Source organism: Oncorhynchus clarkii, chromosome 20 (assembly GCF_045791955.1).
Source record: "Oncorhynchus clarkii lewisi isolate Uvic-CL-2024 chromosome 20, UVic_Ocla_1.0, whole genome shotgun sequence".
In the NCBI taxonomy this organism is placed as follows: Eukaryota; Metazoa; Chordata; class Actinopteri; order Salmoniformes; family Salmonidae; genus Oncorhynchus; species Oncorhynchus clarkii.
The window spans coordinates 48945927-48970334 of record NC_092166.1 but is presented as its reverse complement, the minus strand read 5'-3'; the positions used below and the strand labels follow the sequence as shown (position 1 = coordinate 48970334).

The following is a 24408-nucleotide window of genomic DNA, read 5'->3' as shown; positions in this document are numbered from 1 at the left end:
TTTTAAATGTGACTGAGAGTGGGATGATGGAAGCTGATGGTGTCACTCTGTCTCCTAGCAAAATCCGTTCGTTCCTTGGTATGGTAGTATACTGTCAACACTACATTGAGAATTGTTCCATGGTTGCTAGGCCATTGTTTCAGTTGACTACAGGTCAGAAGAAGCCTAGGAGATGCAAGGGCAGAAAGAGGCTTGGTCCCTCTCGCTGGCTCACTGCTGCGGACTGGACTGCCAAGGGCAGAAAGAGGCCTGGTCCCTCTCGCAGTCTCACTGCTGAGGACTGGACTGCCGAATGTCAACTCTCTTTTGAAGCTTTGAAAGCAGCACTAGTTGACCAGGCATGCTCATCCAGATTTTTCTCAGACATTTACTTTCTGTTGATGCATCTACTAGTGGTTTGGGAGCTGTACTATCCCAAGTGCAAGATGGGAAGGCCATAGCCAGGCCAATAGCTTTTGCTAGTAAATCTCTTAATCATGCACAATCCAAGTATCCTGCTCACAACTGGAATTTCTAGCCATGAATGGGTCATTCATGATAAATTCAGCCATTGGCTGCGAGGCCATAAGTTTACTGTGTGGACCGACAACAATCCACTCAAGTATATTCTTACAAACAACAAGACAATGATCCAAAATATAAAGCAAAATCTACAATGGAATGGTTCAAAAATAAACATATCCAGGTGTTAGAATGGCCAAGTCAAAGTCCAGACCTGAATCCAATCGAGAATCTGTGGAAAGAACTGAAAACTGATGTTCACAAATGCTCTCCATCCAACCTCACTGAGCTCGAGCTGTTTTGCAAGGAGGAATGGGAAAAAATGTCAGTCTCTCGATGTGCAAAACTGATAGAGACATACCCCAAGCGACTTACAGCTGTAATCGCAGCAAAAGGTGGCGCTACAAAGTATTAACTTAAGGGGGCTGGATAATTTTGCACGCCCAATTTTTCAGTTTTTTATTTGTTAAAAAAGTTTGAAATATCCAATAAATGTCGTTCCACTTCATGATTGTGTCCCACTTGTTGTTGATTCTTCACAAAAAAATAGTTTTATATCTTTATGTTTGAAGCCTGAAATGTGGCAAAAGGTCGCAAAGTTCAAGGGGGCCGAATACTTTCGCAAGGCACTGTATCTCAGATGGGGTGGAGTGAGGCCTAAGAGGGTTTTATAAATAAGCATCAACCAGTGGGTCTTGCGACGGGTATACAGAGATGACCAGTTTACAGAAGAGTATAGAGTGCAGTGATGTCCTATAAGGAGCATTGGTGGCAAATCTGATGGCCGAATGGTAAAGAACATCTAGCCGCTCGAGAGCACCCTTACCTGCCGATCTATAAATGATGTCTCCGTAATCTAGCATGGGTAGGATGGTCATCTGAATCAAGGTTAGTTTGGCAGCTGGGGTGAAAGAGGAGCGATTATGATAGAGGGAATCAAGTGTAGATTTAACTTTAGCCTGCAGCTTTGATATGTGCTGAGAGAAGGACAGTGTACCGTCAAGGCATACTCCCAAGTACTGGTATGAGGTGACTACCTCAAGCTCTCAACCACAGAGGTAGTAATCACACTGGTGGGGAGAGGGGCATTCTTCTTACCAAACCACATGACCTTTGTTTTGGAGGTGTTCAGAACAAGGTTAAGGGTAGAGAAAGCTTTGTTGTAGAGTGTTTAGCACAAAATCCGGGGAGGGGCCAGCTGAGTATAAGACTGTATCATCTGCATATAAATCGATGAGAGGGTTTCCTACTGCCTGAGCTATGTTGTTGATGTAAATTGAGAACAGCGTGGGGCCTGGGATCGAGCCTTGGGGTACACCATTGGTGACAGGCAGTGGCGGAGATAGCAGATGTTCTGATACACTGCACTCTTTGATAGAGGTAGTTAGCAAACCAGGCCAAAAAACCCTCATAAACACCAATACTCCTTATCTGGTCCACAAGAATGGAATGATCTACCATACCTTAAGGGAACATTTAGGCATTTCGTGTATGGTTAGTGAGAAAGTCCATATTGCAAATGTACGGTCCCTTACTAGACGTCCGAAATCGTTTGTAAAATTTGCGGTCGGCGTCGGGCCGTGCGGTAGGGCCGGACCTACCGGGAAGTCATCAAATGAACTTTGTCGGACATTCGGTTTCCGTTTTATAAAATAATCAAGTTTTGGACCATTTTTCCGCTATCCCGGAAATTCCCACAAGAGGGCATAAGGAATCATATGGCAATTTGGCAAAACATCACAAATCACGACGGGGCCTTATCTCGAAAACGGAAAATATTTCGAAGCCGAAACTTGGTGAGCGTAGGTTTGGCATAATGGGCAGTTGGCCCCGAACAAGATGGCGTCTAGGCCTCAACGGTTTTTGAGTTATGGCCATTTTTCTGGGATTAAAGGTCCAAAATGGAAATAGAGAAATTATTTTTCCACTTCAGGTCAAAGTCAAGGAGCCTCCGGTGTCAATAAAAAAAGAACCAGCCATTTATCTATCGTCATTTAAGAGAAACAGAACAATGACAAATTGGTGATGTTCACAAAAAGGCGTTTTTTTTCTCCAACGGTTACAGATCCAGTTGCAGGGTGTTCATACGAATCTTTTTAAAGTGTGCTGCGGAGCTCTGCGAGATTTCTGTGATTTTCTATGATTTTCTGAAATAACACACACATACTAAACCCTCCGTAAATAACTCACTTCTTAACGTAAAGACTTAAAACTCAGGATTCTGTAAGTGGCTATGTCAATCAAGACATGTGTTTACTTATAGCTTCCTGTGCCAACCGGAAGTGCCTTTAATTGGGTCACACTGTCTGTTTCGAAGGGTTAAAAAAGTCACATCTCTCCAAAACTTCATATGTGTGACTAGGTAACCCTTCTGAACTGTAAATCAGTCATTTCTCCCAACAGATGTCAAAGAAAAGCTCCCTCACACACACACAGGAAGGATGGAGTGATAAAGTGCGGTGCTTAAAGACACAGAGAGCAGGAAAGGGCATTACCATAATCCCTAGGCCGTGCCGAGTTCAACGAGATATCCCGCTTGACCGTAGCTCGCTCGGTCTAGGCGCAGCGACCATTAGAATAGTAGGCCCAAAATGAAGCCTGCCCCACAACGTTATTTGATTTTGGGTGAGAGTGAGAGAACCGTTAGGGTGAGAAGAAAAATTCCACCACAGGAATGTTCCTAAGGTCCTCCCGATCCGTGCAAGCCTAACCTTGACCGCGTGGCATTAACCCTTAATAGTTGAAAGAAGGTGTTTACATCAAACAGTTTGCATTGACTTCTCTCCCCATAGGAATACATTGCCTGCACCCCTAATTTCAACCTGAAGTCTATATGGGTTATGAATGCCGTATTAACCTGTCTTCGGTACCAGTCCATCAGGCCACTATGAGGTCTACCTGTGTTGATTCTAAGCTTCCTGGACCAACCGGAAGTGGTTAAAATCACCCTAAAAGTGTTTACCCATACCCTGCCTGCAGTTTGACAGACATAGTGCTTTCAACCCTGTGTAAATCAGTCAGTTCTTAACGTAAGGACTTAAAACTCAGGATTCTGTAACAGCATACCCCAATGAGGATATGTGTTGATTTATAGCTTCCTGTGCCAACCGGAAGTGCCATAATTCGTGTCTCAGGGGCTGTTTCGAAGGGTTAAAAAAGTTTGATCTTTCCAAAACTTCATATGTGTGATTAGGCAACCCCCATGAACTGTAAATCAGTCATTTTTCCCCAAAAAAATCAAAGGAAAAATAAATCACACTAAAACACAACTTGGAAGGAGGGACGTATTGGGGTGCGTAGAGGCAGACAGTGGCTGCAATAGCTTTGTTGGAGCTAAAAAAGAACCGTCAGACCTAGAGTTCCGAAACTTTAGAAACCTGTTCTAGACCTCCGGTCGATGGTGCGTGGTGAGTTACGTGGCTCTAGACGGTTCTCGGACCGAGAAACAGCCTCGTACATTTGCAATACCTTCAATTCATTTTGACCATCACGAAAATGACGACGTTTAGAAAAGTCTCAGAGACGCAAGGCTAGGTGCATTGAAACCGGTTCGGTCCATAGAGACGGACCCCAACGTTTCTGTCCGATAGCTCGTTCAAGGACCCCGTAGCAAGTCATGGAAAGTAGTGGATTTTCAGCACCAATTAGGGTTTTTCTCGGACACCAAATGACCTATCGAGCCGAAACTTGGGATTCGGGGTCACTTCAGCTAGGCCAACACATAACATAAGAAATGGACCCGCAGCTAGAACGTAACTACATGTTTTATGGTTTTTTTATGGTTTGAACCGAAGGCGTTGTGAATTTTGGGCCAGCTCTGAAGTATGTAATAGTTGGCTACTAAACGAGTTGGAAAAAGTGGGTTTGGTGTCAGTTTGTATCAGTTTGGTGTCAGAATGATATCTAATTGACTGATGGACTCTTGTCCACTTGACTCTTGTCCATTTGCAATATGTTTAAACAGTGAGGTACCATCACCAAAAGCGACATTCTGAAATCTACCCTAACGAGCGATTGAGATGAACCAGAATCACTGCAAAGCCATCCCGAGTTCATCGGGCCAGTCAATTTCACATTCCTGCAGGATTTTTATAGCATGACAAATTCGTGATGGTACCTGCCCATTAAAACATATTGCAAATGCACAGTGACTTTGAAAAAGTAAGGAAACATAAACAAATGGACATAATGAAATCACAATTTTTTTTTTCGGTTACCAGTTGCACAACAATGCATGTGCATTTGCAATATGATTCTATAGTGAAATAACATCACGAAATGGACATGATGAAATCAACACAAGTGATGGAAATGAACAACTATCACTGCCCGGCCATCCCGAGTTCATCAGTACAGTCAATTTTGGCCCCCCCAAAAATATACTTTTGACTTTGACTTTTGACTTCCTATGAAATCATATTGCAAATGGACAAAACATATGCCTTATGCACAAGTAAAACTTTTAAAAAAATTATGATAATACAAGTTGACAAAAGTATAGTTTGAGCAAAGTATAGTTTGAATTTTGAGCATGCCAAATTTGTGATGGTACATGCCCATTGAACCATATTGCAAATGCACAGTGACTTTGAAAAAGTAAGGAAACATAAACAAATGGACATAATGAAATCACAATTTTTTTATTTTTGGGTTACCAGTTGCACATGCATTTGCAATATGATCTTATAGTGAAAAAACATCACCAAATGGACATTCTGAAATCAACACTAACGAGCAATTGAGATGAACCAGAATCACTGCAAAGCCATCCCGAGTTCATCGGGCCAGTCAATTTCACATTCCTGCAGGATTTTTATAGCATGACAAATTCGTGATGGTAAATGCCCATTGAAACATATTGCAAATGCACGTGCATTTGCAATATGATTCTATAGTGAAAAAACATCACCAAATGGACATGATGAAATCAACACAACGAGTGATGGAAATGAACAACTATCACTGCCCGGCCGTCCCGAGTTCATCAGTTCAGTCAATTTTGGCCCCAAAAAAATTGACTTTTGACTTTGACTTTTGACCTCCTATGAAATCATATTGCAAATGGACAAATCATATTCCTTATGCACAAGTAAAAAAAAAATATTATGATAATAACATTTTACAAAAGTATATTCATACACTTCTTACACATGATTAATTGTCTTAAAATCGAAACAATTTCGAAAAACGGTCCAGAAAGCACTTTTTTTTTGTTTTTAAAGTTTTAAAAAAAATCTAATTTTCGACTTTTGACATCCTATTAAATCATATTGCAAATGGACAAAACATATGCCTTATGCACAAGTAAAAAAAAAATTAAAAAAAATTATGATAATAAAATACGAATAAAGTATGTTGATACAGTTCTTATACGTGTGTAATTGACACAAAATTCGAAAGAATTTTGAAAAACGGTCCAGAAAGCACTTTTTTAAGGGTGTGTGAAGTTTTTTATAAAATTGACATTTTTGACTTTTGACTTTTGACTTCCTATGAAATCATATTCCAAATGGACAAAACATATGCCTTATGCGCATGTAATTAAAAAAAATAAAATATGATAACAAAATTGGACAAAAATATATTAATACAGTTCTTACACATGTGTAATTGACAAAAAAAATCGAAAGAATTTCGAAAAACGGCCCAGAAAGCACTTTTTTAAGGGGTGATAAGTTTTTGAAAAAAAAATCCTTTTTTCAAAATTTTGCTTTTGGATGTTGACTTGGGTTGCATTTCCAATATGAAAAACCCCGGTGGAGCGCACTCGCCCCCTGTTGGATTTTTGAAGTGTTACAACTGGCAATTGCCATATACTTTGCATGAATCAACGCCACTTTGGGTGGTATTGGATATCGTGTATATGGTTTGTCCAATGCCAATATGTTGCCATTCATTTTTGTCCAATTCAGGGGGGTATTCCCTTACATATCAAAAGCTTTGGCCAAGTCAATAAAAATAGCTGCACAATATTGCTTAGAATCAAGGGCAATGGTGACATCATTGAGGACCTTTAAGGTTGCAGTGACACATCCATAACCTGAGCAGAAACCAGATTGCATACCAGAGAGAATACTATAGACCTCAAGAAAGCCAGTCAGTTGATTATTGACAAATGTTTCCAACACTTTTGATAAACAGAGCAAAATAGAAATAAGTGGAAGGATGAGGGATGAGAATTTGTGTGTTCAGGGGAAATGGCTAACTTCCTGTATTTCAACACATTTTGCCATGGGACAGAGAGAAAGATGTGCCGTTTAAAATGCTGTTCTATACATTTTCATATGAGTCAGATTTTTTTGTTGCCGTTTTTAAAGCACATTTCCTGCAATGGGGCAGAGAGAAAAATGTGCTGTTTTATAGCTCATCTCATGCTATTTTTCATGTTTTGCCATGAAGATGAGGAAATCGTGCAGTTTTAAAGGAAATGGCCTGTTACTCTACACATTTTGCAATGAGGCTAAGATAAAATGTTGCAGTTTTAAATGAATTGTCCAGTGAAAATGTCACTTAAAAGTTCATATTACGTTAACTCATACCCAAACAGAGCATGTGAGCCATTGATCGCTCACGGAGCAGTGCTTGCGCACCTCTCCGGCGCTCCTTGTTCGCTCCATTCATTAAAATCACAATTTAACCAACACATCTATTGTTGTGACTACCTGGACCTACCAATTGTTTTTTAAATATTAAAACCAAACCATGTGGAAGATTTTAATGAAAAGTAATTGAATAAACATGAAAAGGCGAATGTAAGAAGCAAACATTGTTTCAAATGTCAAATTAAACAGCATAAAAACACTCTAAATAGGTCAGAAGACAGACAAGGGAGCCTAACGAAAATGTATTTTTTAGGCTATAGTATTTAAATTATTTCAAGGCTATAGCCTACAAAGAAATACATTGAAGCATTTGCGAGTACAACACAATAGGCTGGAAGGGACATAAAGCTCTCAGCATTTAAACAACATTTTGTTGTATGAAATCGTTGTAGTCTATAAATTGCGCATATAGACTGTGACTTACTTAGAATTAAATCCAAATTAAATGAAAAATGACTTAGTGCTTTTGAATTCATTATTAGAATTCATTTTTAGGAACATGAGTTGGGCTCTTCTTGCTTCAGACTCCAGCGATGGTGAGCCATCCAGCAGCGGAGGACATCCTCTCCACACTTGTTTCACCACACTCCCTCTCTTGTGCCTCATCTTTGTAAGTCACCTTGATTTAGCACCTGTGAAGATATTTTGCAAACTCCCTCACAGTAGCTAGAGCAAGGGGCTATAGCAGCACACAAGTGGACTATAAATGCATGCTGGCCCGAGCATGCCCTGAGCTCGTGAAGTGAGCTCTACTGGAACACTACTGGAGTTATATTGGAGCGGACAAGAAGGCCGACACTCCAGCCTTTGGGAGTCTCGCTCCACGCTCCAGTCAAATTTGGCTTTCTCCGCTTCATCTCCGCTCACATACTATGTACCCAAATCATGTTGTTGAATCATCCTATACTTATATTTGTTGCCAAAGCATAAATTGGAGAAAAAACACTGTTGTTGGGGTACACCTACCAACCTGATCTCAGTTTCACTTCCGAATTTCCCTTATTATGGATGAACGTAGATTTTTGACACATTCATTCTGCATGGTTAGAGGTGTTAATTCCGTGTGGTTACAGGGTGAAAACAGAAACAACTCAAAAGGTTAAGTTTAGGTATTAATTCCGAGGGGTTAAGTTTAGGGCTATGGGTTGGGGAAGGCCTAAAACAAAATAATAATAAAAATTGAACTGTATCAAGTATCATCAAGTCCACAGCTTGGAGCTGTGTTGGCTCGTTGTCATGTTGAAAAATAATTGATAGTCCCACTAAGCGCAAACCAGATGGGATGGCCTTTCACTGCAAAATGCTGTGGTAGCCATGCTGGTTAAGTGTGCCTTGAATTCGAAACAAATCATCAACAGTGTCACCAGCAAAGCAACCCCACACCATCACACCTCCTCCTTCATGCTTCACTGTGGGATGATGCAGAGATCATCCGTTCACCTACTCGGCGTCTCACAAAGACGCCGAGTGGGAAGTAAAAATCTCAAATTTGGATTCATCAGACCATAGGACAGAATTCCACCGGTCTAATGTCCATTGCTCGTGTTTCTTGGCCCAAGCAAGTCTCTTCTTCTGATTGGTGTCCTTTAGTAGTGGTTTGTTTGCAGAAATTCGACCATGAAGGCCTGATTCATGCAGTCTCCTCTGAACAGTTGATGTTGAGATGTCTGTTACTTGAACTCTGTGAAGAATATATTTGGGCTGCAATCTGAGGCTGGTAACTCTAATGAACTTATCCTCTGCAGCAGAGGTAACTCTGCATCTTCCTTTCCTTTGGCGGTCCACATGAGAGCCAGTTTCATCATAGCGTTTGATGGTTTTTGTGACTGCACTTGAAGAAACTTTCAAAGTTAATGAAATGTTCCGCATTGACTGACCTTCATATCTTAAAGTAATGATGGTCTGTCATTTCTCTTTGCTTATTTGAGCTGTTCTTGCTGTAATATGGACTCGGTCATTTACCAAATAGGGCTATCTTCTGTATACCACCCCTACCTTGTCACAACACAACTGATTAGCTCAAACTCATTAAGAAGGAAATCAATTCCACAAATGAACTTTTAACAAGGCACGCCTGTTAACTGAAATGCATTCCAGGTGACTCCCTCATGAAGCTGGTTGAGAGAATTCCAAGAGTGTGTAAAGCTGTCATCAAGGCATAGGGTGGCTACTTTGAAGAATCTCAAATATAAAATATATTTTGATTTGTTTACAATGTTTTGGTTACTACATTATTCTGTATTTGTTATTTCATAGTTTGTCTTCACTATTATTCTACAATGTAGAAAATAGTACAAATAAAGAAAAACCCTGGAATGAGTAGGTGTGTCCGAACTTTTGACTGGTGCTGTACTTAATTATGTTTTTTGGGAGATAAAACAATTTCACATTGTAAATAATTTTTCATAAAATCTGGAAAAACTGGACAGTTACTATAAAGGTCGACTTTGGTCAATAACGGCTTTAAACAAAATAACTGATCAATGCATCATCCTACCAGGTCATTTACAGTGCATTTGGAAATTAATTCAGACCCCTTGACTCTTTCCACATTTTGTTACGTTACAACCTTATTCTAAAATGGTTTCAAACATTTCTAAATACCTGTTTTCACTTTGTCATTATGTGTGTCATTGTGTGTGTCGATTGATGAGGAAAAATATTAATTTAATACATTTTTGAATATTGTTGTTACGTAACACAATGTGGAAAAGTCAAGGGGTCTGAATACTTTCCGAACACACTGTAATGCTTAAAAACAAAAGAAAATGGATGAATAAGATATTTGGCTACAGAAGTTTCTTACCAATCTCTACAGCTTCATTCCAAAAATGACGTCAACACATACTGGCTAGTTACAGTGGCTAGCTTAGCTAACAACTAGCATTGTCGGTTGCAGCGTGCATGACCGGAATGACACACAGATGAACCACTAAAGACACACCCCATTTCCGTTTAAAATTGAGAAAGAGGAACAGTTTGACCATTTTTGTGCCCAAAGTCGACCATTTAAGCTAATCTCCTGTGCAAAGCTGTCATCAAGGCAAAGGGTGGCTACTTTGAAGAATTTATTTTACACTTTTTTGGTTACCACATGATGCTATATGTTATTTCATAGTTTTTATGTCTTCACTATCATTCTACAATGTAGAAAATTGTAAAATATAAAGAAAAACCCTATTTCGTCCTGTTATGATTTTAGGTATCTAAATATAGTGTAACCTATCAATCAATGTACAGTGCCTTGCGAAAGTATTCGGCCCCCTTGAACTTTGCGACCTTTTGCCACATTTCAAGCTTCAAACATAAAGACATAAAACTGTATTTTTTTGTGAAGAATCAACAACAAGTGGGACACAATCATGAAGTGGAACGACATTTATTGGATATTTCAAACTTTTTTAACAAATAAAAAACAGAAAAATTGGGCGTGCAAAATTATTCAGCCCAGTTAAGTTAATACTTTGTAGCGCCACCTTTTGCTGCGATTACAGCTGTAAGTCGCTTGGGGTATGTCTATCAGTTTTGCACATCGAGAGACTGAATTTTTTTCCCATTCCTCCTTGCAAAACAGCTCGAGCTCAGTGAGGTTGGATGGAGAGCATTTGTGAACAGCAGTTTTCAGTTCTTTCCACAGATTCTCGATTGGATTCAGGTCTGGACTTTGACTTGGCCATTCTAACACCTGGATATGTTTATTATTGAACCATTCCATTGTAGATTTTGCTTTACGTTTTGGATCATTGTCTTGTTGGAAGACAAATCTCCGTCCCAGTCTCAGGTCTTTTGCAGACTCCATCAGGTTTTCTTCCAGAATGGTCCTGTATTTGGCTCCATCCATCTTCCCATCAATTTTAACCATCTTCCCTGTCCCTGCTGAAGAAAAGCAGGCTCAAACCATGATGCTGCACCACCATGTTTGACAGTGGGGATGGTGTGTTCAGGGTGATGAGCTGTGTTGCTTTTACGCCAAACATAACGTTTTGCATTGTTGTCAAAAAGTTAAATTTTGGTTTCATCTGACCAGAGCACCTTCTTCCACATGTTTGGTGTGTCTCCCAGGTGGCTTGTGGCAAACTTTAAACGACACTTTTTATGGATATCTTTAAGAAATGGCTTTCTTCTTGCCACTCTTCCATAAAGGCCAGATTTGTGCAATATACGACTGATTGTTGTCCTATGGACAGAGTCTCCCACCTCAGCTGTAGATCTCTGCAGTTCATCCAGAGTGATCATGGGCCTCTTGGCTGCATCTCTGATCAGTCTTCTCCTTGTATGAGCTGAAAGTTTAGAGGGACGGCCAGGTCTTGGTAGATTTGCAGTGGTCTGATACTCCTTCCATTTCAATATTATCGCTTGCACAGTGCTCCTTGGGATGTTTAAAGCTTGGGAAATCTTTTTGTATCCAAATCCGGCTTTAAACTTCTTCACAACAGTATCTTGGACCTGCCTCGAAAATTCTGTTAAAAATCGCGCAACTTTTCAGCGTCCTGCTACTCATGCCAGGAATATAGTATATGCATATGATTAGTATGTGTGGATAGAAAACACTCTGAAGTTTATAAAACTGGTTAAATCACGGCTGTGACTATAACAGATCGTGTGTTTCATTGAAAAACGCAAGAAAATCTGCTCTCTGAAAGCTAAAAATAATTTCCATAAGTCACTTCCACGAGTTGTTAAAAGAGAACAGAATTTAATATCGACCTGCCTGCAATTCATACAAATTCCACACGATGTCGCCATTGTCCTCATTTTCAATTGAATTAATTGTAATCTGGCATCCATTTTCCCAGTCTTCACCCGGATGTAGTTGATGAAGACATTAGCAGCCATTCATTTGCAAGCGAAGACCTATTGAAAATACATCGCCCTGTAATCATTTTGATAGATTATAAACGTTTACTAATACCTAAAGTTGGATTACAAAAGGATTTCTAAGTGTTTTGTGAAAGTTTATCGTCGACTTTTTTAATTTTAAAAAATTACGCAGCGTTTAAAAACTATGTTTTTTTCTGAATGACACAGCTTCCATACAAAGCTATTTTGGGTATATATGGACCGATTTAAACGAAAAAAAAACCCAATAGTGATGTTTATGGGGCATATAGGAGTGCCAAGAAAGAAGCTCGTCAAAGGTAATGAATGTTTTATATTTTATTTCTGCGTTTTGGGTAGCGCCGGCTACCGCAAAATCTGTTGTTTACGTGTCGTGCTGGCATTTTGGGGGGTGCATGCTATCAGATAATAGCTTCTCATGCTTTCGCCGAAAAGCATTTTAAAAATCTGACTTGCTGGCTAGGTTCACAACGAGTGTAGCTTTAATTCAATACCCTGCTTGTGAATTTTGATCAAAGATTGAGTTGTAACGAGTACATTTAGCATTTAGCGTAGCGCATTTGCATATGCAGTTTTATTCTGCGTCTCAAGTATTTAAGCCTTTAAGTGCACAAGGTGATGGCTGGCCTTGTCACAATATCTCTGAGCTGGGCTAAAATGTAAAGTATATAGTGTTTAGGCTACTCTTACACCAATTTTCTTCATGCTTTACCCAGGTTGCATCATCAAATTGCCTGGTAGTCAATAGCCATATTGTATTGGAGCTAACTTGAGTTCCCACCATTGACAGAAGAAGGTATAGAGTATACACCCTTTTCGTATCACAGCTATGTTCAATATGAGTTACTGTCTGAGTTACCCCTGAGAACCAAACTTGAGATCACTTACAACTCATTAACGAGACATTAACAATACAGTAGATACACAAGGGGATAACCCTATCCATTTTCCATTACAGCGATTACTGGATCGGTCACATCGACTCCCGCTCCCCCGCACCGGCGCTCGACGTCGCTGGGCTACTAACCACCAATCCTGGCAATCCATCATTCAGCACACCTGCACCCCATCATGAGGCACACCTGGACTTCATCACTCCCTGATTACTTCCCCTTTATCTAGCTCTCCATTGTATTACCCATTAGATAGTATTGTTTCCTGTTTTCATGTTTAGATGCTACTCCTGTTTCTACTCCAAGTTCGTTCCTGTTAAACTCACCGACTACACCTGCTTCCTGCGTCGCCGTTACAGAATACTACCTATTCATAAAATGGAAGCAGCAGCCAACCGAGACATCTTCCAGGTGGACTACGAACAGAGAGACCTACTTGGCCAACACCACGACCAGCTGGCGCAACTGTTTCAATGTCTAGATCTTCTTCAAGGAGTGTCACCGCCAATGAGTGGAGAATCCTCTACCATGAGTCAACCCAGCGAGCTAGCACCACAGCCCATTCAGCAGTCCGCCCAGGTCAGCGATGCCCATTTTTCCCTCCCAGACAAATGCAGTAGCTTCCTCTTCCAGTGCTCCCTCTATTTTACTCATCAGATGGGAGCCCCCACCACCAAGAGGTCCAAGGTTGCCACAGTTATTTCCCTGCTGACCGGGCGGGTGTTGGAATGGGCAACGGCCATCTGGGAGAGGGGAGGAGCTGGGTTCCTATGATAGGTTCATGGCTCTGTTCAGAGGAGTCTTCGATCATCCACCGGAGGGCAGAGAGGGGGTTGAGCGCCTACTTCAACTAAGGCAGGAGGACCAGACCGCTGCTGAATACATCCTCACCTTCCGTACAGTGGCAGCATCCAGCGGTGTCCTCTACGTCCCAACCCAGGAGCCACTAGAGCAGAGGGAAGGCAGCATGATCATCCGTCTCCTGGGTTAGGTGTGAGTATTCCATCACTCTCCACCAAACCCTTTTTAGTACCGATTTCACTTGCTGGCTGTCCCTTGTGTTGTTTCTTTAACTCTAGTGGACTCCGGTGCAGCGGGGGATTCTATTGACCAGGGCCTTGCCGCCTCCCTGAACATCATACCCGCTCTCCTCTCCATTTCTGGTTCAAGCGCTGGACAACCGACCACTGGGATCTGGAACAATCACACACACACATCACAGCACCAAGAAAGCCTTCCCTTCCTCATCATCCAGGCACCTGTACACAAAGTAATCCTTTGCCTCCAACACCATGACACCACCTTCCCCTGGTCAAGGGTAGACATCACTGCCTGGGCACCAGGATTTCGGAACACCGACTTTCCCTTATCCTGTGGTTCCACATCGGGTGAGAGTCCTGTGGTTTCCCTTCAGGCCGGCATCCCGGAGGATTACCAGAATCTCCGGGAGGTTTTCTGCAAGACACACACGCCACATGTCTCCCTCCTCATCGCCCCTGGGACTGTGACATCGACCTGCTTACAGACTCGGCACCTCCGTGCGGCTGCATCTATCCCCTGTCGGTGGCTATGGAGGAGTACATCCAGGAGGCTCTCCAACAGGGTTTTATCTGCCCAACCACCTCCCATGTGTCGTCAGGTTTCTTCTTCATGGCCAAGAAGGAGGGGGGTCTTTGTCTGTGTATTGACAACAGAGGTCTCAATGCCATCGCCACCGTGTACCGCTACGCCCTCCCGTTGGTGCCGGCAGCCATCGAACAGCTCCGTGGGGCACGTTTAAAAAAAAACTAAGCTGGACCTGTGGAGTGCCTACAATTTGATCCGGAAGGGAGGTGAATGGAACACGGCCTTCATCACGATGTCTGGGCACTACGAGTCCTTGGGGATTCCTTTTGGATTAGCCAGTGCTCTGTCTGTGTTCCAGGTACTCATGAATGAGGTGATCCAGGACATGCCTGGGCGTCAGGTGGTTGCGTATTTACTTTGGCCTTCACCACGATGTCTGGGCACTACGAGTCCTTGGGGATTCCTTTTGGATTAGCCAGTCCTCCGTCTGTGTTCCAGGTACTCATGAATGAGGTGATCCAGGACATGCCTGGGTGTCAGGTGGTCGTGTATTAACTCGCCACGTCCGGGTAATCCTGGGACGCCTCCTGGAGAACCATCTGTACGTCCTAGCGGAGAAGTGCCAGTTCCATCAGGCCACCGTCTCCTTCTTGGGATATCGGATCAGCCCGCAGGGAGTGGTTATGGAGGAGAGGAAGGTAGATGCAGTCAGGTCATGGCCAGTCCCAAACACCGTAAAGGGACTACTTTTTGGCGTTTGCCAACTTCTACCTCCGCTTCATCAAGAACTTAATCTCCATCGCCTCTCCTCTCACCTCTATCCACAAAGGTGGTCCATGTAAGTTGGTGAGGAGTCCTGCAGCCGATGAGGCCTTCCGCCTACTGAAGGGGCGTTTCACTTCCGCCCCGTTGCTGAAACACCCAGATCATATGCTGCCCTTCGTGGTGGAGGTGGACGCCTCAGAAGTGGGAGCCGTCCTGTCACAATGTCATGATAAATTGTATTCACGTGCATACTACTCTAAAAAACAACTGTCTCCTGCAGAAAGGAACTATGAAGTCTGTGACCGGAGCTCCTGGCGGTGAAGTTGACATTAAAGGAGTGGAGACACTGACTGGAGAGCGCCATGGACCCATTTCTCATCCTCACAGATAATCGGAACCTGGAGTACATGAGGAGTTCCGGGACATGCTTGGGTGTCAGGTGAGGCGGCTCAACTTGCACCAAACAAGGTGGGCCCTTTAATGGATTACACTTCACCCTGCCATACCGCCCAGGATTCTGGAGGGAGACAGGTGTCTCCACGATTCGGGAGAGGTTCCCAACCGCCATACCGCCCTCCTTGATCGTTGCCCCGTGCTTTGGAACATAGACGTGGACATCTGCTAGGCTCTGGAGAGGAAACCCATGCCTGCTACCTGTCCTCTCGAGTGCACCTACTTTCCCACGGATTTTAGGGATCGGCTATTGACCTGGGCTCACACATCCCTTGACGCTGGACACCCAGGTATCACCCACACCACTCAATCCATTTCCGCTAAGTACTGGTGGCCCACCATGGCGCAGGAGGTCGCACGCTATGTCAATTCCTGCTCTATTTGTGCCCAAACCAAATCTCCCTGGCACGCTCCAGCAGGGAGACTCCATCCTGTGCCTCATCAGCCTTGGACCCAACTGTCCATAGATTCTGTTACTGATCTTTCCGTCGGAACGTTTTACCGCTGTTATGGTTGTTGTGGACAGATTCTCCAAATCCTGCCATTTTATCCCTCTCTCTGGTGTCTCTACTGCTCTCAAGGTCACTGAGGCGCTGTTCCAGCAGATCTTCCGGAACGATGGCCTTCTTAAGGACATTGTCTCCGACCCAATTCACGTCCCGGTTATGGAAAAGCTGGGGGTCTCGGTCAGCCTCACATCTGGTACCGGCTTCAGTCCAACGGGCAGTTGGAGAGGACCAACCAGGAGCTGGGGAGGTTTCTGAGGAGTCACTGTCAAGGCCAGCAGGAAGTATGCGGAGTACGCCCAGAATTCACTTCATCTCTCCTCCACCGGGTTGTCTCTCTTCCAGTGTGTCCTGGGGTACCAGCCGGCCCTGGCCCCGTGGACCTCGAGCCAGACCGAAGCCCATGTGGTGGATGAGTGGTTCCGGCACGCAGAGGAGGTTTGGAATGTTGCCCACATGAGGCTCCAATGTGCTGTCTGCCGCCAGGGAGGCTCCTGTGTTCCATCCTGGTGATCGCATCTGGCTCTCCACCAGGAACCTGGTGGGGCCATTCAAAGTCCTCCGGAGGGTCAATGTGATAACATACTGACTACAGCTTCCCACTAACTACCGGATCTCACCCCATTTACAAGTTTCCATCCTCAGGCCGGTGGTTCCTGGTCCCCTGGCTGATGTTGTCCCCCACGACACACCTCCAACTCCCCTGGACATCGAGGGAAGCCCCGCCTATGCTGTCAGTTCCCTGGGGGGGGGGGGGTGTGTGTGTGTGTGTAAGTGTTGTTTTCATGTTTAGACGCTACTCTTGTTTTTTGTATTTACTCCATGTTTGTTCCTTTAAAACTTACCAACTGCACCTGCTTCCCGACTCCCTGCATCTCCATTACAGGATTGAGTAATACATTGTCTAACTACCACTGTCATTTCCTAATTTGGCCCATTATACAAATGTAATTGTGTATTTACATATCAGTAGTTTCCCTGGCTGTATTATACTGCACTACACTTAAATACCATAGGCAGATTATGCAGATGTGTTAAACAAGCTTTCTTTAACTTAAGTTATTTTTCTGAATAAATATTTACTGTGGCATGCAATGATACAGTGCACATCTTAGACCTACTGTACATTTCCCCTTTAATATGCACACAGAGGCTTTGGGTTGAGTGCTTGCTCTTTTATTGCATTTCACTGCTGGGTGCTCCAGTGCTCATGGTTTGAACATGAGAAGAGTTTCCCTCTGGGATTTACTGGGAGGAACAGTGCTAATGGTTTGACCATGAGAAGAGTTTCCCTCTGGGATTTACTGGGAGGAACAGTGGTAGTGGTTTGAACATAAGAATAGTTTCCCTCTGGGATTTACTGGGAGGAACAGTGCTCAGTCTTCTGGTTGCATCATTGACCTTGTGTCAGATTTGATAGCTAGTGACTACAGCTGGCCTGAAATGATGGCTCTGTCACTACGCACTGGGGTGTCCTCCAATGACTAAACCTGTCACTCACCCAGCTATTAAAGTGTCATTTCCTGAAAGTCTTTTCAGAGTTCTTTTTTTCTCTCGTCACAATGTTGCGATACTGCCTTTTCCAACCAGCATTTTGGTTTGCTTCAACTCTACAGCAATTTTGACCAAAATTAACTGGAGAGATTACTACTTCCAAGGTTTTATTGTTCCTAGCTATCCATAGGGTGCTCTGGCAAACAAACAGCAGAGACCTGAGGACACCATCCAACCTGGAGCTGAGTGAGTAGTGTTTGGTCTGATGCTATTTTGAAAGCCAAGAAAAAAAATACAAAAATAAAAAATAAAGTACATTACAATGATGAATTTTATGGGGACTGAATGCTTAGTTAAGGCTCCCAGGCTTGCAAGGACAGACCAGATACAAATTCTATTAGCACTAAGGTGTAGAGTAATGTGTCGAGGCCTTTGGGCCCAACAAGTGGCAGGAGTATTTGAAGCCCCCTCCTTCTGTTCAAAGACCATCCACTGGCATTTTCTACAAGAGATCTGCCTCCAGAAATAAAAGCTTCTCCCAAGTGGGTGTGACGCCTGCTGCACTGCTGCTTGGATTCCACCTGGCGATCTGTTCACCATCTACCCTGGTTTGTCTCCCCCTGTCTGGTACAGGTACCCCCCCACATCCCCCCCTTTCCCGAGCATTCGCTCGCCTCCAGCACACATGCACTGTTGGGACGAGGGACTCTGAACTTACAATGGCGAGCCCCAAGTCATTATATGTTACATTTTTTCTTGTGCATTTTGCTATTTGCCTCATGACTCCTGCATATTTTGTTGACTATAAACATTCTTTACCCAACCGTTGGGACAGACTATGTTTGTTCCCACACTCAGGACTCTGACTCTCTATTGGTTACACAGACTTTTGGCCTCCCATCCTATTCTAACCACAACTTGCCGGCTTTGTATTCATGTTACCTGATGAAATTGCTGTACAATATGATCTTGTTGCCATCTGATGCACATTCAGATGTCATAAATCAGCACAGCACTGTCCTATGCCGTGCCCTGATTGTATTACTGCTAATGATATCTGGAAATGTGCATGTACACTCTGGCCCGCCTACTGTTGCTAGCCCCAATTCTTTGCTGGTTTTAAGCATTAAACTTTCAAATATCTCTTTGTTGACTGTTGCTGGGTGTTATCGTCCTCCATCAGCCCCGGCCTGTACCCTACCTGTCCTCGGCTCTCTCCTGGAACCTTACACTAAGTCTGAATTTGTCCTGCTAGGTGATCTAAACTGGGACATGCAATGGGACTCCCTAAATCTTTCTCAGATTATTACCAATCCCACAAGGTTTGACTCCAAACACCTAGAAAAGACTGATATCCTGATAGGTATCAGTCTGGTGTTTTCTTTAATGACCTTAGTGATCACTGTTTTACAGCCTGTGTTCGTAATGGCTGCTCAGTGAAACGACCTGTCCTGATTTGTCAAGGACGCTTGCAAAAAAACTTTAATGAGCAAGCCTTCTTTCTTGAACTGGCCTCTGTAAAATGGTATAGAATCAGCTTGATCCCCTCTGTCGAAGATGTTTGGACCTTATTTTTTTATATTTTCAGTGGTATTGTTAATAAACAATCAAGAAAGTGAGAATTAAAAACTGGTTCAGCCCCTGGTTCGACCTTGATCTTGCAGAGTTACTCCACCTCAAGAATTGCATTTGGCGAAAGGCTCGGCACACGCATACTCAGGCTGACTGGCTCTCGTTCAGGCAAATGAGAAATAAGTGCACTCAGGCTATCCTGAACGCCAAAGTTAGTTACTTTTAAGGGGCAGTTCTCTCTCTGTGGGTCTAACCCCAAGAAGTTCTCGAAAACGGTTAAAGACCTGGAGAATAAACCCTCCTCCTCACAGCTGCCGATGTCTCTTAAAGTTGATGATATGGTTGTTACTGACAAGAAGCACATGGCTGAGCTCTTTAATCACCACTTCATTAAGTCAGGATTCCTATTTGACTCAGCCATGGCTCCTTGCCCATCCAACATTTCCTCATCTCCAACCCCTTCTAATGCGACTATCCCCAACGCTCCTCCCTCTTTTCCCCCAGCCCCGCTACAAAGTTTCTCCCTGCAGGCGGTCACTGAGTCTGAGCTGCTAAAGGAGCTCCTTAAACTTGACCTCAAAAAAACATCTGGGTCAGTTGGTTCAGATCCTTTCTTCTTTTAAGGTTGCTGCCTTTAAGGTTGCTATCATCACCAAGCCTATCTCTGACCTTTTTAACCTGTCTCTCCTTTCTGGGGAGGTTCCCATTGCTTGGAAGGCAGCCACGGTTCAACCTTTATTTAAAGGGGAGATCAAGCTGATCCTAACTGTTATTGGCCTATTTATATTTCGCCCTGTTTATCAAAAGTGTTGGAATAACTTGTCAATAATTAACTGACTGGCTTTCTTGATGTCTATAGTGTTCTCTCCGGTATGCAATATGGTTTCCGCTCAGGTTAAGGATGTGTCACTGCAACCTTAAAGGTCCTCAATGATGTCACCATTGCCCTTGATTTTAAGCAATATTGTACAGCTATTTTTATTGACATGGCCAAAGCTTTTGATACGGTAGACCATTCCATTCTTGTGGGCCGGATAGGCAGTATTGGTGTCTCTGAGAGCTCTTTGGGCTGGTTTGCTAACTATTTCTATCAAAGAGTGCAGTGTATCCGAACATCTGCTATCTCCGCCACTGCCTGCCACCAAGGGAGTACACCAAAGCTCGATCCTAGGCCCCACGCTCTTCTCAATTTATATCAACAACATAGTTCAGGCAATAGGAAGCCCTCTCATCGATTTATATGCAGATGATACAGTCTTATACTAAGCTGGCCCCTCCCCTGATTTTGTGTTAAATGCTCTACAACAAAGATTTCTTACTGTCCAACAAGCTTTCTCTACCCTTAACCTTGTTCTGAACACCTCAAAAAAAAAGTAATGTGGTTTGGTAAGAAGAATGCCCCTCCCCCCACATGTGTTTATTACTACCTCTGAGGGTTTAGAGCTTGAGGTAGTCACCTCATACAAGTACTTGGGAGTATGGCTCGACAGTGCACTGTACTTCTCTCAGCACATATCAAAGCTGCAGGCTAAAGTTAAATCTAGTGGTTTCCTCTATTTTAATCGCTGCTCTTTCACCCCAGCTGCCAAACTATCCCTGATTCAGATGACCATCATACCCAGGCTAGATTACGGAGACATCATTTATAGATCAACAGGTAAGGGTGCTCTCGAGCGGCTAGATGTTCTTTACCATTCGGCCATCAGATTTGCCACCAATGCTACTTATAGGACACATCACTGCACTCTATACTCCTCTCTGAACTGGTCATCTCTGTATACCCATCGCAAGACTCATTGGTTGATGCTCACTCCTCACTCCTCCCCATCTGAGATATCTACTGCAGCCCTCATCCTCCACATACAACACCCGTTCTGCCAGTCACATTCTGTTAAAGGCTCCAAAGCACACACATCTCTGGGTCGCTCCTCTTTTCAGTTCACTGCAGCCAGCGACTGGAACAAGCTACAACAAACACTCAAACTGGACAGTTTTATCTCAATCTCTTCATTCAAAGATTCAATCATGGACACTCTTACTGAGAGTTGTGGCTGCTTTGTGTGATGTATTGTTGTCTCTACCTTCTTGCCCTTTGTGCTGTTATCTGTGCCCAATTATGTTTGTATCTTGTTTTGTGCTTCTACCATGTTGTGTTGCTACCATGCTATGTTGTCATGTGTTGCTGCCTTGCTATGTTGATGTCTTAGGTCTCTCTTTATGTAGTGTTGTGGTGTTTCTCTTGTTGTGATGTGTTTTGTCCTATATTTATATTGTGCTTTTTATTTTTAATCCCAGCCCACGTCCCCGCAGGAGGCCTTTTGGTAGGCCGTCATTGTAAATAAAAATGTGTTCTTAACTGACTTGCCTAGTTAAATAAAAAATAAAATAAATGTATCCATTTGAAGATCCACCTAAAATGATTTTATGTCTGATATTAACTTATAACCCTTAACCATTTAATTTTTGTGCTCCAGAATGTCGTGTCGAAGAGGGCCCTGCAGTTCCGGGGCAATGCCCAGCACGATGCACAGGAGTTCCTCCTGTGGCTGCTGGACAGAGTTCACGAGGACCTCAACAACATGGTCCTGCCCAGCAGCAGACCACCCAGGAAGGTAACTAAACTTTTTTTGGGCACGCTTTTGTTCATTCCATCAGTTACAAGCTGGGGATTTCATCTCAGACAGTTGAATGATATTAGATATAGCCTGGTAGCATTGCTGCCAATTGCACTTCATGTCCTGACTGTTTTGGTTATGAAACTTCTACTCTTCGAAAAAAGGGTTCCAAAAGGATTCTTCGTCTGTCACCATAGGATAACTATTTTTGTTCCAGGTAGAACCCTCTGTGGAAAGGGTCCTTAGTGGAACCCAAAAGGCTTATACTTGGAACCAAAAGGGTTCTACCTGGAACCAAAAAAGGATTCTTCAAGGGTTCTCCTATGGGGACAGCCGAAGACCCATTTTAGGTTTTAGATAACCCCTTTTTTTTACCAAGAGTGTGGACTGTGGATTGGTACCTGTCTGTTCTGGACAGACAGCTGTGTTGTCTGGGCTGTATCGCCCTTTACTGCATTTATGTTGTTGTATCTCCCTTAACTGTCAATTACTTGATTGTGTTTACTTTGTTGTATTGTTTACACCCCAGTTACTCTGTTTGGGTGTTAATGTGGCCTCTTAGGTATTTATCTCTTGACTGACTTCGGTGTTACTGTATGTTGTGTCTCTCCTGACTGTGCCATCTGTCGGCTTGCTGTCTCTGTAGCCTCTGTTGGAGGATGAAAGTGTCCCTGAAGGATCCTCATTACCAGTTGCTGGCTCCTTCGTACAAGAGCTATTTCAGGCTCAATACAGGTGACTCTCCAAAATTATCTTCTGATTGACACCCCACTGCACTCTTACTGAATACAGTTACTATAGATAGACCCGTACAGTACACTGCAAGTGAGCTAGACAATTTTCGAATGCTAATTTGACAACTAACGTTGGATTTGTTGTTGATATAGCTTTTACATTGAGACAATGCGGTTGTCAAATGCGGTTTGAAGTTAAAAGTGACTTGTCTCCACACAAACAGATCCTCGCTGACTTGCCCTCACTGCCAGAAACAGAGCAACACCTTTGACCCTTTCCTCCATCCCTGTACCAAACACTCGGTAAGAAGATATTTAATATCTTGGTAAGGCCATGTCTTATACACAGAGAGCGGTATACCCCAATACAAATTGGAGAAAGACCAGATGTTCTGGTCTTTGGTTCTTGTTCTGCTGTATTTCACCTCAACTTACAAGAGTGTCAAACATGGCAGTGATAGACAGAAGGATGCCACAGACAAACCGCAAAAAAATGTAGATGCAGGATGAGATGGTTGTTCCTCAAAGCCTGAGGAAGACCACTCAATTGTTCTGTGTGTCCCTCCCAGGCCCCTGTTTGTGACGGTAGTGTACCAGGGGAAGTTCCCACTGTATGACAGTGGGTGTGGCGGTGCCTCTCTCCAGCACTGTGTCCAGACTGAGAAATGCTGTGGCCCAGGAGACCAAAATACCCTCTGAACAGGTACGAAGTCCAATATCCTCGAAATTGAGGCTCAAACTGTTTTACACGTTTTGTATACAGATTAACTGATCGGAAACAAGTCTGCAATGAATGAAAATGCCCACCCTTCTAAAAAGCAACCTTCACCCCTATTCCGACTGAAACATAAAATGTCAACACTATTCAATTCCAAACTTGAGCAATTTAAGTTGTAGTCATGTTCATGCATTATTGAAGTAGGATGTGTGTTTGTTTTTGAAGCAAGTTCAGCCAATGATAGGGACTAAAGGCCCTTGTCATTACAGAGAAATCAATTGTCTCAGTTTTAAACGGTTTGCGTTTGAGGTGTCCTCTAGTGTCATGGGAGGCTCAGATCATGTGATATTGTTTGCTCATCCTATTTTATATGGTCCACTACAGTGTACAGATCCTGAGTTACTGTGTAATAACCTTTTACTTTTCAATGTGTATGAATTTAATATGCGTCATCCACACACACCTCATGTTAAAAAAGTCCGGAGCACAGACGTTTGGGACAGCGAGGTGCGCTGCTGAGGCCTCTGACCTGACTGTCTGACTCTGACCAGCTCCCTGCTCTGTGACCATCTATGCCTGAAGTTCCTTTCAGTGCCATCATAACTGCTTCTATCCTTGATCCATCATGCATCTTTCCCTAACTTCCGTACTGTGTTAAAATGTTGCTGTTTTGTATATGTTGTAGTTTGATGTGCTTTTGTATACACAATTCAGTTTTAGCTGCCATGTGTGCAAAATACAGAAAACAAACAAAACATTTATTCACATAGTTACGAGAGGCCCAAGTATGTATAGAATTGAATAAGATCCCTGTTAATGATCCATATGTGTGTGCAGATTGTCCTTACTGAAATGTACTCAGATGGCTTTCACCGCTCCTTTTGTGATGACGATGACGACCTTGAGGTCATTCAAGAGAGTGACTCCATATTTGCCTTTGAAACACCTGAGCTCTTTAGACCAGAGCAGATCCGCTGAAAGCGAGGTATGACTTCAGGTTTTGATTCCACGTAAATCAGTTTAGCTGTGTGTTGTATTAGCTCCAGGCCGTATTAAGAGTGTAGATTAGATTACAAATAGATTAACATAGGATTTCATTGGAAATCATGTCTAATCCGGATGTCATTACCTATACTACATGACCAAAAAT

General features: G+C 43.1%; 1 pseudogene; it reads left to right on the top strand.

Moving 5' to 3' along the window:
- The window catches only part of LOC139376454 (ubiquitin carboxyl-terminal hydrolase 31-like), a 53922-nt pseudogene that overhangs the window by 5898 nt on the left and 23616 nt on the right, over positions 1-24408 (top strand).